We start from the raw sequence: 17,617 nt of genomic DNA on the forward strand, positions 1-17,617 counted from the left end.
GCTAGGCTACTTATAGTGAGTTAGGATAGATTTGATTGGCTAACTAATGAGTGTAGATAGGTGGCCAGCTGCAGTCAATTATATCATGTGCTCCTCTCGAAATTAGTTTAAAAACTTCACTTAATGTTTTCTCCTAGCAAGAAATTTATTACATCCATTAAAAGCTGTGATTTTTAATCAGGCAGTGAGGAGAGAAGGGGTCTATAAGGAAAGAGAGACAGTTTTGAGACCGTGTTGGGTGTTGATTCCTTCTTCGATTCTTTGAGAAAATGCATTGAATGTAATTCCCTGCAGACGGAAGGTCAAAACACAGCTAGCGTAGCAACAGGCTAAACTTGTTGATTTTTAATCACTATTTCAGTTAGAATATGGTCTTAGAAGACAGCTGCCCAAGTAGTATTTCATCTTTGAAATAATGGATAGAAATGTTCAAGGTAGAACTAAGGCTGATTTGTACTTCTGCGTCAAGCGCACGCGTATGCTCTGGCGTAACCTTAAAGGAGTCAGATAGAACTCACCATGGCTGACGCTAACACTGACAAGCATCTCTCACAAAATTTTACTACACGTCGTAACACATAGCGAAAGCTCTGTGATTGGTCGGCTTGGTAGCTGTGACGAGTGTGGGCGGTGCTGAGAGCCATGAGCCCAATGAAGCGATTGTTTACAAGTGTTGAGTCCCATGAAGGAGCACCAGATGAAAACGTAAGTTATGTGGTTAACTTATGATTAATGTTGTTGTACATCTGCCGGTTCCCAACTCTATATGAGTGAGTTTTAGCTACTTGTACATTAAGGTAGCGTTAAGAAAAAACAAACACCCACAAAGAAACTCGATACAGAGAAACATAACTTTCTGCTAGCTAGTGTTATTGCAGAGCAACACAAACAGCATGTAAAAGTATAAATGCACGGCTACGTGCAAGGCTTACGCCAGGGGTCACGCCGATCACTCCACACAGAAAGTTTTGAGGTCCCAGTGATTATTAGAGATGCTAACTCAGAGAAGATTTACCACTGCAGTAGAGCCAAATAAGCTAGCATGTTGGAGCCATATCCGCTCTTCTCTACTGTAACAAGCTGTAATTACAAAGACAGCTATGACAATGGCTGGCTGCTAGTTATGAGGGAAAGACCGTGTGTATGGGTCTGAGCTGAGTCACTGAGGGGAAGCAAGCACAATAAGAACTTGCAACCCCAAGCTGCTTTGAGCAGAACCTCAGAACAAAATAAAATCTGTCCTTTTTTCTCTCACACCCTCAGCTTTAACACTCAGCTAGTCAGCACTAAGTCCCTCGGAAAGCTCATTGTTTTAGGGAAAACATTCCCCATCCCCCGCTCCAAAAACACCCCACCTCCACCTCTGCCCCTCAACCTGTTTATCCAGTATACACACAAACAGTGCTCGACCGTTAGCGTCAAACACCTGCCTTTTCCTGCTCAGCGGCCTGCGATAGAATGAAAGCAAGATCGGAAAAAGAAAGGGAGAGAACAAGAACAAGATACAGAATGTAAGAAACAGAGCGTTTAAAACAAACATGCAAGCAATGTGCCTTCTGAGTGCTGACAGCAATGTAGTCTGCATTTCAGCTGCCTTCGCCTACACAACCTCATCGATCAGGGGAAATGGACAGGTGAAAATTAACTTCTCTATGTAGCATGACTTTGGGTGGTTTTCAGTTTGCATAATTCTACTGTGGTCTGCAATTATGCAGGTGCATTGCTGATCTTTGCAAACCAGTGTTGTTACATGATGCTGTCATACAGTTGTGTAATTTCACTGCCTAATAATCAAACTACCATATCTAGTTGGTGACATAACTGTAAGGCCTCCTGTTGGCAGATCCCTTAGATTAAACTCTAAGCTTGATGACAGATTTAGGATATGAATCAATTAGTAAATCTCTGAAATTGCACCCAGTCATGATAGTCCTAAAGATCCCATGTGACAGTTTGTTCCAAAACTCTTAGCTAAGGTTTCTTCATTTTCCATGACTTGGAAAGAAAGAAAAGTTCTGATTAGCATTTCCATGTGCTATATGACATTTTCATTGGTGAGACGAGAAACTTTAAACTAAAAAAATGTTTGATATAGAATGGCTTAGATTCAGAGTCAGTCAGCTTGCTGACTTGGACAGAAAACCATGCCATGTGATCTTATTGACCAATCAGCTCGCATGCCAATAGATGCTATCAGTCAATTAGAAGAGCAATCCATATGCTACCCATCTAACTGCCACTGCCTGACTCTCCATCTTTAATAAGACACAGACTGAGAGTGGAAAAAAGTTCCAGAGCTTTGGATAATTTGATTTCTGTCCACATTCATCGAAGTCACATTGAGTTATCTGTATATCAAATTGGACAGGAGGCAAGAGCTAAATAGCTAAAGAGGAGAAGCCAAGTATAGATACATACACACAACATGTATTTCTGATATGCGACTAAATTGAAAAACCAATCCAACACTGGAACAATATTCTTAAAGCTTGATTCCAATGTCCACTCTTGCAAAAGGAACAACATTCCTTACCCCCCACTTTTTGAGCCTGTTCATTCACCTTTGAATATGCAGAAATTTAATAACACAATGATCTCACTTTGGGCAAGCAACCTCATGCCCTTGCATTGCTCTGGCATTGTATTGCAGAGCCTTTGTTTGTTTTGCTTTACTAAAACTAATATTCTTTTGGGGTGCTTGAGAATTTTTTTATCAAATATTGATAAATTCAAAGACATAGTAAATCCTATATGGGCTGATAGTAATTTTGCTTTTTGTTTATTTTTGTTCCCAAGACATATATAAACTTGGGGTGAATTTTCCCCTGTAAGTAATAGTTAATAAAATCATTAAAGAGTAAGATTAGTTGAAACCAGAATATTGACATTCTTTAAATATCCCATCCCATCTCCTAAACCTCCAGAAATCAAACCACAGAGCATGCGGAATTATAGTGGTTGACCCGAGGCCTCCCTGCATTTCCATTTCCTCTCCCAGCGAGGAGTCCCTGACCGCAGCCACTTCTACTGACCTCAACTCAAGTACCTCGGACAAATATTCAATTCAAAGTTCTTGGCTCATCCCACTCCTTCTAAGGACAGCCTAGAAAGCAAGCTTTTTTGTTAGCTGTGACATCAGCTCTGTTGCAGACCGGCTGCAAAAAGATGTACATACACTCAAAGAACCAGACGAGACACTGCAGACTTTGCACTCTTGCTCAGTCACATTCCCACTCCCTTTCTCCCATGCGGTCATATCAGGGCAGCATTACCTCAGGAAAAGTCGAGCACTACAAAAACACACACAGTCTCTGCTGAGCTCCCCGCCTACTAAACAAACACAGGCAGAGATCCCCAAGAGTCCATGTCCCAGACAAACTCACTCCATCTTTTTGAGTGAGGAAGTGAGAATGAGAGAGTTTTAAGGAGGCAAGGGTAAGCCCAATGTGAGTAACTTCCGTAATCAATTCTTCAAACTATTCAAACTATTTTTAAGGCGGACCATTGGAACATGACTGCCTTGATGGGACACTATCTGCTGACTGACAAGTCAAGACAGTAGTTGTTGGCAACACTGCAAGATGAAATTTTAGTTTATTTTAATTATGTAAACAATATGTGCACCCATTTATGCTGAAGCTAACAACTTCCAATTAAGTCACTCAATCCTCAATCCTGCTACTGGAGAATACACAATCAGGTATGATGAAGCAAAATGGAAATAAACTTTGCAGGACAGCAGGCCCCAGGATTGAAGACCTCTGTTCTAAACTAGGGCTGTGCAATTAATTGTAAATTCGTTTTAATGGTCAAAATACATGCACATTTATGTCAGAGCGTGCTGTTTAGTGAATATTCATATTACCCTTCAAGTGTGTAATAAACAAGTTGAGAATCAAAAGACACGTGAAAGAGAAACCATATCACAGCCGCGCTATTCTTAAAGTGACAGTGCGCAATATTCCTGCTGCCGCCTGTTTTTATTAATTATCAAACAACAAAATGAGAAAATCCCTCACTGCTCTTGACTAAAGGACTTTTGTAGCTGAAGTTTTTTTTTTAAAGTAAAACTGCTTAAAGCAAAGTTTAAAAATAACAAATTTAATAACTAATTTCTTTTGTCTTTGCAAAGATGACAGTACATTATATTTTAATGGATATTCTTCAAGATACTAGTATTCAGCTTAAAGTCCTATTCAAAGGCTTAGTAGTGTAAATAGGCAAGTCAATGCATAACAGTAGTTTCGTCTGCAGACAATCAAAAATATATATATTTCTTAAAGGGGCTAATAATATTGAGCTATTAAAACAGGTTTCAAAATATTTAAACCTGCTTTTATCCTCACCGAAATAAAACAAATAAGCCTTTCTCCAGAAAAATTCCTCTGTCAAACATCATTTGGGAAATATTTACATATGAAAAAATTCACAGAAGGGTGAATAACTTTGACTTCAACTGATAATCGCTTTGAATAATCGTAATTACAATTATGACCAAAATAATCGTGATTATGATTTTTCCCATAATCGAGCAGCCCTATTCTAAACCTAGTGTTTGTAAGGCAGGCATTCACAGTGAGAGTTTGGATGGTTATCAAATTGTATGTCCGCACAAGTAATGAGTGAGTTTATGTTGAAAAACTTAATAAACATTGGAACGCTGTGATTTACATGACACAGTTTTATGATCTGTCATACTCTGAAGCAATCACATGAATTCCATGCCAAGAAAAAAAGCTGACAGACGAAAATATTGCTTTTACTCTTTCAGAGTCTCTCTCTTTCATAATAGCTATTAGAGTTGTTATGATATTGGAATTTGGTACCAATCGATACTGAAATTTAAAAAAAAAACATCCACTTTCCGTAACATTTGAGTGCTGCTGAGCACGTTCTCAAACGCCGTTGAAACAACATTGTGTTCCCATGCTTAACAGAAATGACTGTGATTGGCCATGAAGGTCATCAGTTCACCAAACTCACCCCAATCATTTATGTTGAGTACATGAACACAATGGCAAATCAGTGGTGTTTAAGAATGTGCTTAACAGTGCTCAAATGTTCATGGGAAATTGACATTTTTTTCAATTTTAGTATCGATTGGTATCGAATTCCAGTATCGTGACAACCCTAATAGCTATTGATACGAGCTGTGAATGTTTGCAACAAAACATACAGGTTTCTCCCCATTCACACTCAGGAAACAATTACACCTAATCACACTGTGTGTGAGAATTTTTAAGTGAATTACAGCATAATCTTAATTGTCTAGTGTAAACTATGTCTGACAATTCTGTCATGCATGACATGTTATACAGTGCTTGCTCTTCAGTGACTTCAACCTGATTCGTCAACTTCACAAATTCAAAACCAACTACTTATGAACTTTGACACATTTCAAAATGAACAGGAGCTCATAAGCTACTCAATAACATAACTCAAGGCTGAACTATCATAGTACGATGCATGGTTTGGGAAAAGAATGTTGTTTCCCAACATCCCGTAGTTGCTATGTCTCAGGTCATTCGCTTAAACGAGTTATAACTTAAAATGTCCATAATGACGCAATACACGGTGGAGAAACAACTTCTTTAGAAAAAAAAATCCCCATAATTTTTCTGCAAATTCCATACTAATTGAAATATATGTAGACGGCACATAAAGGGCCTATGTTTCCTTTACAAATATTCCTGGGAATATTTCATATTCTGTTCTAAAACATTAACAAGCTAGCATGATAATCTCATATATAAACTGTTGATGGTTGTAATTTACAGTAGGTTATATTTTATTTATTGTAAAAGTCTACTAAAAAGACACTTTCAAACCACTGCAGAAATGTTCTAACCAACAAGTCGGTCCATGTCATATAGTGATACATTTCTTAATAAATATCCTACTATAAATTAAAAGCACGTATGCTATACATTTTTGTCCTCACAAGCTTTGGAGACATAACGTATATTCTGCTTTTAAATATTAGGTTATCTGCAGTTTTCATCATGAGCCAAAATGACATTTATTGTTTTCAAAGTGGACCACGAAAGAAACGCAATTGTCAATATGAAGATCTGTAAAACTGCAAAAATACTTTAAAAGCAAACTACACCTAAGAGAGATAGCCGTTTAATTTTTTAGAGTTCCAAGTAAAAATTTTGGAACAGTCGAAAGGAATAGGGCATAGGGGGATAACTGGGAATATAACACAACCAGGAACTATGCTTTCTAACTACAGCTGTAAAGGTGTTGCAGTTTGCAAATGTTCGTTGGATCCATGGATTTGGGAAATGCCAAATAAACTAACTATGTTTGTAATGACGGAACTTGCTGACGATGGAAATGCAACCTTGGTCTGCTCATAAGTACCTCCTACATGGTGCAAGCAATGACCATATGAACATCAATTATTTCTATGTGACTTCTCTCATTGGAAATAAAATCTCATACAATTTTGCATTAATTTAGTTTGGTCAGTGTTTCAGGCTAAAGAATAACATTCACAGACATGATGCAATATCCACACAAAAAGAACTCCTGATTTGGATGAGACTCAAATCCGAGATTTTCTTGCTATTAATTGATGGTGCTACCCTCTGAGCTTCCATGGCACCCAAATCTAAATTTGAAACAAACAATACTATCAAGGTTTAAAAATTTGATGAAGACATTTGAGCCATGCATGCTTTATGGTTTTTTATCACTGTTATTGGTCAGACCCTACAATATGATCCCAGTGAGAGCTTTTACAGCAGACTCTACAACACAGATTGTAGCCAAGACTATGGTCCCAATCAAGTGACAGCTTGATAGAATCACATAACAGCAATGCAAAATGTTGGCCTCTGAAAAAAACTCAAAGGTTATAATGTTGTTGATTGTCTCACTAAATAATCAAAGACAATTTTTATGACCCCAGAATGGTGTTTGATGACAAATTTAAGATTAATACCTGTATGAATGCTGCTTCTGCATAACATAGTGGATTATAAAGCAAGTGATCTTGGTTTGTCAATGTTACTTTTGGGACAATGATAGAATAAACTGAACACTAGGTACATACATTCCTTTTCTAATGAATGGCCATTATTGTAATGAGGTTGCTATTTGGTTTCCAATTGGTTCCAAATTGTTCATTGATTAAGTTGGTTGTCCTGTAAACTTGGTCCTGGAGGTCCAGCAAAGTTAACCTTCAACTTGCTTCAACACACCTGCCTGGAATTTTCTAGTAAGAGTTTGATTTGCTGGTTCAGGTGTGTTTGATTAGGGTTGGAGCTAAACTCTCCAGAACACCAGCCCTCCAGAACCTAGTTTGGACACCCCTGTCCTAGATTCATTGTTAAATTATTATTTTTATACTTTTTATTAGGTACATCAATAAACACTTTTAACAATTAGTCATAACCCCTTTTAAACAAATGTGTAGCAAATAGTCCAGGTTTAGATTTTCTATTAATTAAAACCCAAAAATAAAACCCAAGACACATAAGAATCTCAGACATTTAGTTACATTAGACAAAATACAATGAGGAAATTGTGCTGAACAAATAGCTAAGACAAAATGCATAGTGGTGTGTTGTTAATAATGGTGTAAGAACCTATTAAAGGCATGCCATAGTGATGACAATTCAGGACAGGTTACTCAAGACCAGTCTATGCCAAGAATCTTTTCTCAGGTGTTGTGTGTAGGCGTTTTTGTGAGCATTGCCCACCAAAAGCTAAATCAACAAAATTAAAAATCTTGACATCAACATCTGTCTCACTGCTCATCAAGAGGAAAAATAGTATATCTCTTCCCTATAGCTTAGGAGCTCTCAGTTGTAGCTCAGTGCTATAACTCAATTTAAAAACATATATATATATATTTCACAAGCTAATATGCAAAACCTACTTTACGAATGCCATTAGTAGATTTATTCCTCAGAAAAGTTTAAACAATGTGACACTATTTGATCTTCAAACATCTTAAATGGAAAATATTCCAAGTTATTATTTTCTTAAATTTGTTAAGAATGGGGCTTTCTAGAAGAAGAGAAGAGAAGAGAAGAGAAGAGAAGAGAAGAGAAGAGAAGAGAAGAGAAGAGAAGAGAAGAGAAGAGAAGAGAAGAGAAGAGAAGAGAAGAGAAGAGAAGAGAAGAGAAGAGAGCCCTTTATTATTCTACGCTGACAGGTTCATGCAAATAAGGTGATTTTCACTGACAAGACAGTTGTGCCTTTGGCATTTAAGAGTCTTGTGTCCGTTAGGATGACTGCTCTGAAAACACAAACAACTACATAAAGAACCATTTGTCACATTTCACTGTTTAAATGGTAACATTTATTGAGAATAAATTATGTGGGAGAGTTTTTTGGTATCTGTTATCCTGTGACATTAACTGTTAAAGCCAAAAACTACTGAAAAAAATAAAATAAAAATATGGGCAGTTTATAATACCATTTCATGATATTATCACAAAAGGTACAAATTTTGGAGATGGTAGGGGTTCTGTTTTAAATGTGCATATTATTTTACATAAACAGACATTTTAACTCAATATCAAAATCATGTTTTAGTCCAGAAGAATGAATAATTGGTCAGATAAATCCATAAGTGCAGTTTCTTGTTCATTTTATATGAATCAGAGGCTTTGTTTGTTAAATGATTAAATGTAAAAGAACCAGTTAAAAATAAATACAAATAAAATGGCGGGTTTTGTTTGGATGCTTTGTTTGTTGGACAGATCTTGTAAATGAACTGACTTATCATTAATTAAAAATAGATCACTGGAAATCCAGTTGATTTTAGTAATTAGAATTATTTATAGGGATGTCCCGATCAGATTTTTTTGCCCCTGAGTCAGTGTAATTTGATTTTGAGTATTTACCAATACCGAAACCCAATCCGATAATACAAACATGCATAAAAAAAAGACTAAAGAAGAGTGAAGAAACAGATCCAGGATGTTCCTTATTTCTAACATTCAACAACTCTTAACAAACAGAGCACTTCTATGAGGTAGCTTGAACAACCAAGTAATAAATAACATAAAATCTTCACTTTTGGACTTTAGTGCAACAGGAAATATATATATAAAAATAATCTAACATAAAACAAATAGCACCTCAACTTAAAATAACCGGCAGGCAATCCCAAGTTTACTTATCTCACAGTTTGCTATGGCAATGTTGTCGTCATCAATTTTATAATGGCTACAGACCGCAGACATACTCACCCTTTTCGCTTCAAGCTACTTCCATATTCTACTTTGCCAACATTTAATCAATAGCGTCTCTGCAACAAAGTAATGTCATGCTGCACCCGCAGATTTTTTTAAGAAGTCAAGAAGAAGATCTAACTCTGTGCCACCACTTAACTATAGATTTGTTAAAAATAAGGATAAGTATATATGTATGTATGTATATATATATATATATATATATATATATATATATATATATATATATATATATATATATATATATATATATATATATATATATATATATATATATATATATATATATATATATATATCCCAGAGGTGGGTTGTGGCTGGAAGGGCATCCGCTGCTGGATAAGTTGCCGGTTAATTCCGCTGTGGCAACCCCGGATTTATAAAGGGACTAAGCCGACAAGAAAATGAATGAATGCATATATATATCAAGACTTCACTTTACTAAATCAATTAATTTTGATTTCTCTAAAAAGTAGTTTTTTTTGCAACTTTTGTTAGTATAGGTTGTAGCACAGCACATTCTCTACAGTGGTTTCATATGTGTATGTGTTTGTGTGCATGTGTACTGTTGTAAAGTGCACACCACAACAATGCATTTAAGCACATCAATTCCAGATTCACCACCAAGAAAATCATTGTTTTGTGTGTTTGTTTCTGGCTCCTCATCCGTTCAGAAGCTGGGGTTTGTTTGAAATGGGATCTGTGTTTATGGACACACACCTTTCCCTCTCTGGCCTTCAAATCACCCCTCATCTCCACTAAAAACTTGTTCTCTCCCTCCCTAAAATCCCCAGAAGCCCCTTCAACTCCTCCTCTTCTGTCTCCCTCTCGCTCATCATTCACTCCATCTGTCGCTGTTGTCATTTACCTGAACGCCCCTTCTTTCTGCTTTACCAAGTGTGAACTGCTGAACTCTGTGTAAGTGTGTGTCTGATTACCGTAATGCCGTATTCTGTCGTCTACTCATGAACTGATGAACTTTTAGCACTGTGTTTCACCGAGACAAGTTTTAATGTCCAACCAAACAAATTATGTACACAATACAAAGACGCATCAAGTCAAATCATTTAATTTGATGGTTACATGGTCATATGTAGTTGCTAGGCTGTTCTGAATGTTTGCTAGGTTGTGAAGTATGTACATCCCAAACTTTGTTTGATATCCTGGTGCAAACATATGATTAGGCGTCTTCTTTTGATCACAATATTTTTAGATCATTCTATGATGTTTTAGTGCTGTAACAAGAGTGTTCATGGTAGTTACGTGTTCCCTGACTCAAATCTTATTTTGAACTATAGATTTAACTTTAGATAAGCTTAGCTTCCCTTTTACTGTGACTATGGGCATTGTTAAATAGTTGCTAAGGTGTTGCTATGCAGTGTGGTTGCTATGTGTCTAAAAGAGTAAATCCCAATCTCTCAATCAGATTTCAGACTTTAGATATGATTAGCTTCCCATTTACTGTGACTATGGGCATTGTTAGATAGCTACTAAGGCGTTGTGCAGTTTTGCAAGGTGCTGAAAGTGGTTGCTAAGTGGTCAAAAAAAATCCAACTTTATCCAAAATTAGGGTTTCTAAATATGGCTAACTTTTTTCAATGACTAAGGACATTGTAGTTAAATTACTATGGCGTTCATGTGCTGTTGATAGTTTCTAGGACATTGTAAGCTGCTAAAACAAGTATTCATATACACTTCTCTTTATTATATGCTGGTCCCTTTCGGTTAACTCCATTCCTTTCAGTGACTATTGCTAGATTGTTGCTATGTGGATATTTTTTGCCAGATCACATAAAGAAAAGTACCTATTTTACTTTTTTTTTTTTTTTTTTTTTTTTTAATCACAGTCATAGACATGTGAACGATTTGTAACAACAGTGGCTTTGATGCATTGTTAGATTTGATTTTTTTCTCCCTAATTAACTGTTGGTGGCTGTTTTTGCCTTATTGACTTATAACCACATTTGATGGTGCATAAATACACAATCTTTGTTTTTATTTACCCATGTAATTCCGAGAGCTGAGATAAATATTTTGATTTTCTCAGACACATCAAGGTAACACATCAAGTGCGCAAAGATCACTCTCACACATCAATTTTTTAGTTCTATGTAAAGAATTAATTATGCCAACTGATGATCAACAGTAAACATTACAAATTTTACCTCTTCGCAACAGGGAAAACCACCAACAATCAAAAATGCATGATTATATGGTGTCATGGTTTTGCTATAAAAAAAAATGTGGTTATAATTGAAGTCAATGGAGAAAAAACAGCCACCAACAGTAAATTAGGGAGAAAAAAATGCAACTCAATTAAAAAAATGCAATGTTGTTTCACATTTAATTTTTACATTTAAAATTTATGTACACACATGTTATTTGGGCAGGGGGGGTTACCAAATCAGCGACATCATTTATGAATTTGGCTATTAAATCATTAAAATCCTGTAATTTTTTAAAACAGTTTAGTATTTTTAATCAGGACTAAGGTTGATTGACTGAATTATGCAAAATAAAAATTTAAATTAATATAAATATTTATCTTAAGCATTTTTACGTGGATGCTTTCACCCCGAACATAACACAAGGGAAGTAAATATGCACAGAGTGTATTATTGAGTTTTTTTTTAAGCATAAAAATTCAAAGCATTTTTTCAAAATATGTGTCAAAATAAGATTTGTCACCAAAAATCATTACACTAGCTGAAACACAGAGGAAGTAATGGCCAAATTACGACTCAAAATGACCCCAGAGGGGATGAAAACATCCTAAACAGTACATAAGGGTTAAATATGATTATCTTTCTCCTTTAATAACTTTGAGCATTGTTATATATAATTGTTAGGATGTCATTATGCAGCTACCTTCGTGGTCAAAGAGTAAATTGTTTAGGATATTCTGGCCCCTAAGATAATATATGTCAAAATTCTTAATCAAAAGCAGAACATATTAAACTATGTTTATTCTACAAAATGTCAAATATGTTAAACCCATCATTTAAATTTAATTGAAAAATTAATTAAATTAAAAAGTAACACACCAAATTGAAACATGAAGCACAATTTGAGGCATATATCTGTAATGGTGCATACTGTATGTTCCTTAATAATAATAACACATGCACAGCAAAAAAAAAAAATATATATATATATATATATATATGACCTCTCATAGCTCTATCAAAAAGATAATTCAACATATATAATAGACGTTTTTGTTGCCTGTGCGTGTGTATCTGTGCTCTTGTTGTATAGTGTGCATGTAGTATCGTCGACCGGCCACCCTGCAGCCCCCCAGGCTTCCCCAGTCGAAAGGAGAGATGATTATCTGTTATCTGCCATGTTTTGACGGGAGATTATGCTAAAGATTTACGATTGCTGAAAAGACAATGCCGAACAGCGCATTCTCAAGTGGCAAAAGAGTGTTGAAAACAAACACAGACTACAGATAACTACTCACTTTAGCATCAGAGGGACAGAGTTCCCGACGTTTAAAGAAAAAGTTCACAGACGCTGCTCATTACAACATCACCACAAACAGCTAAACGACTCTCCTTTTTATCAACGTGAAGCATGTACTTTCACGTACGACTTGGCTTCAGCCTTATTAAAATTCTTGGCAACAGTTCATCGGGTCGGGCCAAGACGCTTACACAAAAGTGCCAAACTAAGAATCTGAAATTAAGCTGACAGGCTTTGTAATTGAAGTCAATTGTGGTTATTTGTAATATGTTTTATAATGTTTTCAGAGTGACTGTTAAGCTTTAATTTTCTGTGATGATTTTTTTTTCCTGGCTGTGACGGTGATTATTGTGATTACTGTGCAATGCTAGAAAGATATAGGCTTTAATTTGATTTTTATATCATCTAATCAGCAGGCCACCCAGATCCTGAGAGAGTTGCACAGAAACTAGTCGGTGACTTTATTAGGGATGCAATGATTAACCAGTTTCACTAATAACTGCACTTTAATTCGTCACAGTTAATTAATCGCAAAGGCTTCTCAACACATTTCTGCATGGAACAAAACTGCTGCAACTAAAAGTTATACCAACTGTGCGCTAGTTTAAAGTTCCGAGCTTGTACACAATATGCACGCACACTGGATTAAAGACTGATTTTAACTATGGGCCATTCACATGTCACATCTTTTGAAAGCACAAGTTCGTTATTTTCAATGGACGCACGAGGCTTGTGTGCATAATACTGCCTTTCGAATAAAGGTTCAGCAATCTTTGACTATACATTTGTTCTACAAAAGAAAAAAATATATATGATGTTTAGATTTACATTGGACAAAAACTATTTTTTATTTATTCTTTTTTTATTTATTGATTGATTGACTTTTTAATTGATTGATTGGCTCATTGATTGATCTGTCATTTATTTTCAGTGTAAAATTATTACTCGTTTAAATGCCAAAAACATTTTTCACTTATTTCTAAATCCAAAGACAAATGGATTATATTGTTTGTTTTCTATTATTTTTTGTGCTGTATTAATTGGTTAGTGAGCATTGATAAATACACTAAGTCTGTGATGTGATTTTCTAATCCAGTAGTATTTTAAAATAGAAAGAATGCTTAACAATCATGATAACTGTAATACTGTGACTATTCCTCATACTATAATTGTACAACCAAAATCTAAAATTGTTGCATCCCAAGATTTTTTTTACAATAATTAATTAAAAAATCATGACATAAAATAAATCAACTATGATGCATAAATGCCAAAAGAAAAATGCAATTAATTTCTGAATGAGAATTAAGTCTCTTTTTTTGTTTTGTAGAATGGTAAAACAAAGTGCAAAGATTTTAGTTTGAGATTAAAATAATGTGTTAATGTGTATGTTTAGAAAACAAATATTAATATTTCATCATGGTAAATGAAAATTGCAAAGTTTTTATGGACTTCTATGAAAGAAACATTACAAATGTGTTAAACATTTTAATGTGTGTACAAAAGATTTTTTTTTTTATTTTGCGGTACATATTGCGATATGAATACAATTTCAGCACATAACTTAATATATCTATAAAACCATCTCTGACATCATTTGGTGAATATGGAGCCATTTTAACAGGAGCAGTGATGTTTTATGACGCGTCCAAGCATTTATATCTGAAAATTTATTTATTTGTCTCACAAATGCCACAAAAAAAACACGATAAAAAAAAATGTTTCCCTGCTACTCCTTCCAGCTGATCACCAATCACCTGTGTGCCCCTATGTAAGCAAGTAAACTGTCATGAAATGTAGGTGAAGCTAATTCATGTCACCAAACCACTCGGTCCGTGACACAGAATAATACAGCATAATATTATTCATCTTAATTACTCAATCATACAACAAATAAAGTATAGAGTTATATAAATATCACAAATGGCTCCAACGATCTGTTTGGAAAGAATTTATAATGTTAGATCAATTGGGATAATTCTGCATTGGGCGTGCATCTCCATAAAACCTAATAAACAATCTATAAACTTTTTAGGGTGCCATATTTTCGATATGGTGCTATTTGCAGTGCATTTCTGTATTTGCATGTGTTGTATTTTCATGGCTAACAATCTATAAATGCTATCAAGAAAAAGATACAATTGAAAAAAAAAGTGTTTTGCTGTTTTCCAAGTCTAACAGTATTTCAAGTACACTGAAAAAAATTATTTTGGCTGAATTTAAACAAAGAAATTAAGTTGAACATGACTAAATTTAATTTGTTTGTTTAAATTCAACAAATATCATTTGTTTGCAACAATTTTACAGACATAATTTTTTCGATGTACAGTCACTAAATATAAAAAACAAATTCAATAAAATTAAATGTTGTTTAAGTCACAAATGGTACAATTTCTTATACCTAAATGCTTTTAAGGTCATTACACAATCACAGGCATCAAAAAAACAATCAAATGATGAATTATTATACAAACTCAACATTGCATATGTATTGTGATGTGACTTTTGTGAATGATCACATTGCGATGTCGATCTTGAACGATATATTGTTCAGCCCTAGTGTTTAATATTTAGTGCATTAATTACTAATAAGTAAATAAATAAGTTATTAAGATAGAAATTGAATGCAAATAAATGAATGACTGATGCAAGTGATTAAATTAGCAAGCGTAAATGAATGCTGAGTAAATGATGAATGCCTCAATGAAGAAGTGAGTGAGCAAATGAGTGAGAAAATGAGTGCTTATTAAGTAAATGTGTTAATGAATGATGATAGTGAGTGAGGGAGTTGAGTGATTAAAGTGAGGGAGTGAATGGATGAATGAATAAATGAGTGAGTATGAATAAGTGAAACAATGAGCTCTTAGTAAGTAAAAGAGTAAATAAGCGGAGAACAGAGTAAATTTGCAAAAAGTGAGTAAATATAAGTGAGTGAACGAACACCTTAGAGACCTTTTAACACATTTTTTCATCCCAACAAAAAGATCCAGGTGCTAATTCTCTACATGCCTTCTATAAAAACAATGCATACAATATTATTAAGGAAAGTAGGCCAGACAGACCAGTAGTTGTTTATTTTTTGTCAGCACAGACGTCTCTTTATAAGTGTGGTTAGACTAGCTCCATTTAAGGTGTGTCTAAACGCATATGTGGTTTCAAGCAAATAACTGTTCAGGTATGACAGCAAGAATTAAATAGGTGACAGGTCACAGACCAGAGGCGTGTGTCAGAGTTCGACCTCATGTTTGATTGTGGTTAATTTAGGTAAATATAGAGCGGTTATTGAAGACCCACATGAATCCCATGTTGTGGTCATGTAACCGCTGAAACATTTTCATTCAGTCATGTGATGCTGAATTACGCCAAGAACCGTTCCCATAAACGTGACTATCAAAACAGCTTTCAGCGCTGAAACGTCTTGTTAGGCCCTAGTTAGATGATCTAATCAACACGTCACATTAAACTGAGCCACTGCAGCCATATCAAGTCTTATAAGAGCAAATTCCACCCTTTAATACAATGAACAGGAAGGAAATCTGCAGCGCTGACATTCAGCTGCTCAAATGACTACTTCTTAAGAACTTCTAAAGTTTAGACAAATGAGTAATTATATAACCCGACAGGTCATTTTTGGGAGTTTTCGAAAAATGCCTTTTCAAGATAATAATCGTATTGACTGAATTGCCTAAATTTATATTTATATTTATATATATATATATATATATATATATATATATATATATATATATATATATATATATATATATATATATAAAGCATTAATTTATTATATTAAATAAATAAATATATGTACAATTTATTTTAGCTGTTTTGTATTGTGATTTTGAGGTTTAATGTATCCCCATTGTGTTACTTTTAAATCACTGATATATTAAAAGTTTTAATTGATCATATTTTAAATTTGATCTTTTTATATTGTCTATTAAGTTCAGTTATTTAGTGTTTTAGAAATTTTTTTTATCGTTTCGTACATAAATTCTACAAGAAATAGTTAAATTGAAGAGGATTAAACTAATTTAGATAAAAACAGAAGATTGGTGTTTTTATTTATTATTATTGTATTTTTTTATTATTATTTGTTTCCTTTTTGTAATTTGTTTTATTTTTTATTATTGTAATAATGTATTATCACTTTTCTGGACTGTTTGTAAATTGTATGTTTTATTATCAATTGTGGTGTGAATGTTTGTTGGACCAAATTTGTAAGTCGTTGTGTTTAAATGTCTAAAAAACTATAGAGAAAGTAAAAATAAAAATGTGTGTGTGTGTGTGTGTGTGTGTGTGTGTGTGTGTGTGTGTGTGTGTGTGTGTGTGTGTGTGTGTGTGTGTGTGTGTGTGTGCGTGTTGTGCAAGTTAATTGTGTTTAGGTTTCTAAAATGAGGCAATCTATATTTGTTTTCATTATGTCATTTATCAAATTTCCGGTTATTAATACATAGCATTGTTTAATAATGTATCAAACTTGATTGTTTTACTTAACCAGGACACTCATGTCTACAAAGCGTCAATATGACTCCACTTTAAAGCACTTATTTAAAGCCCGTTTAAAACTTCTTCAGTATGATTACTGAAATGTAGACATTACTTACTCACACACCTCGTATTGCCTGATGATGGAGGAATGATTTGAAGAGCAGTTTTCATACATTGATGAATTTGTCAAAGAAGAGGCCTGAGAGAGACATAACAGACAACAAAACACGACGCGCTGCTTGGTTGCTGATGCTAATGAGTGACAGGTGAAATGAAGGGGAGGGGCTCTCACTCTACCCTACAATTTGATTGGACAAAATGCATAAACGCTCCTTTATATGGTCCATTATTGGTTCATTTTCGCAAAAGTGTAAACAATATAAAACGTGTAGCGTAACCTTGTAAATTAGAAGTCAACGTAGCCTATACGTCAATATGAATGTGCA

The 17,617-nt window shown here is 34.5% G+C and overlaps 1 protein-coding gene across 6 annotated transcripts in view; it reads right to left on the bottom strand.

The window, feature by feature from the left end:
• LOC147844732 (uncharacterized) overlaps positions 1–17,400 on the bottom strand; it is a 731,371-nt gene extending 713,971 nt beyond the window's left edge. For 4 of the 6 annotated variants that reach the window (XR_015483157.2, XR_015483156.2, XR_015483160.2 and 1 more), the window contains exon 1: positions 17,296–17,400. The gene's annotated coding sequence lies outside the window, so the exon portion shown is untranslated. Of the gene's footprint in view, positions 1–17,287 lie in introns of all 6 variants that reach the window. The other 2 variants (XR_015483159.2, XR_015483158.2) reach the window with 1 other exon arrangement.
• Positions 17,401–17,617: the final 217 nt, after the last annotated feature.

This window comes from Danio rerio, chromosome 4 (genome assembly GCF_052040795.2).
Source record: "Danio rerio strain M-AB ecotype USA chromosome 4, GRCz13ab, whole genome shotgun sequence".
Lineage (NCBI taxonomy): Eukaryota > Metazoa > Chordata > Actinopteri > Cypriniformes > Danionidae > Danio > Danio rerio.